Source organism: Ornithorhynchus anatinus, chromosome 8, assembly GCF_004115215.2.
Source record: "Ornithorhynchus anatinus isolate Pmale09 chromosome 8, mOrnAna1.pri.v4, whole genome shotgun sequence".
Taxonomy (NCBI): Eukaryota; Metazoa; Chordata; class Mammalia; order Monotremata; family Ornithorhynchidae; genus Ornithorhynchus; species Ornithorhynchus anatinus.
The window spans coordinates 4,652,725-4,653,897 of record NC_041735.1 but is presented as its reverse complement, the minus strand read 5'-3'; the positions used below and the strand labels follow the sequence as shown (position 1 = coordinate 4,653,897).

The window sequence follows — 1,173 nt, the reverse complement described above, 5'->3', positions numbered from 1 at the left end:
AGAAAGAAGCCACGGGATATTTTCACGGCCCTGCGGCCTTAGACCTGTTCGCCTGGGAAAGGAAACTCGGGTCCCGGAAAGGTCATCTTGCCCTTTGACGTCTCAGTAATAATAGCGTTGCGGGCAGGGAATGTGTCTGTGGTTGTGTCGTAGAGAAGCAGCGTGGCTCAACGGAAAGAGCCCGGGCTTGGAAGTCAGAGGTCATGGGTTCGAATCCCGCCTCTGCCGCTTGTCGGCTGTGTGATTGTGGGCGAGCCACTTCACTTCTTTGTGCCTCAGTTGCCTCATCTGTAAAATGGGGGTGAAGACTGTGAGCCTTACGTGGGATAACCTGATGAGCCTGTATCTACCCCAGCGCTTAGAACAGTGCTCTGCAACATAATAAACGCTTAACAAATACCAACGTTAGTATCATTACTCTCCCAAGCGCTTAGTGCAGTGCTCTGCGCGTGGTAAGCGCTCAAATACGAATGAATAAATGAATGAAGCTAATATGAGTGAATAAATGAATGAACCTAGGGTACAAGCTAAGCAGAATGGGCAATAATTCATAATTCTGCCCCAGTATCTAAGAAAGAGAGAGGCCAGATACCTCATCTCCCTTCTCTAACACTTTTACATCCATTTTTATTAGAACAATAATAATTAATATGGTACTTTTTAAGCACTTACTATGTCCCAAGCACTGTTTAAAGCACTGTTCCAACCCTTTATCCTCACAATTTCCCCGTGCGTTTGGGGAGGGGCAGATAGTTTTATTCACTATTTTATTAATGAGGAAGAGATTTTCAGAGCTCCAGGAACCTCGGCTGTGTTGAGGGAAAACTTTTGGAAGCTCAGAAGTGAGACGCAGCCACCGGGTTCCCTAGTGTAGTGGTTATCACGTCTGCTTTACACGCACAAGGTCCTGGGTTCGAGCCCCAGAGGAACCACGCTTGCTATTTCTTAGAGAAGCAGTGAGAGCCGGCTGAAAGAGCATCGGCCTGGGAGTCAGAGGACCTGGGTTCTAATCCCAGCTCTGCCACTTGTCAGCTGTGTGACCTTTGGCAAGTCACTTCACTCCTCTGGGGTTCAGTTCCCTCACCTATAAAATGGAGATTAAGACTGTGAGCCCCGTGTGGGACAGGGACTGTGTCCAACCTGATGATCTCGTAGTCACCCCAGAGCTCAGTA

General features: G+C 48.3%; 1 non-coding gene across 1 annotated transcript; it reads left to right on the top strand.

Annotated features, from left to right (window-relative positions):
• The first annotated feature begins 859 nt into the window (after positions 1-859).
• TRNAV-UAC lies at positions 860-932 on the top strand. Its single transcript has one exon. It is a non-coding gene; the product is annotated as a tRNA-Val (tRNA).
• The last annotated feature ends 241 nt before the right edge of the window (positions 933-1,173 follow it).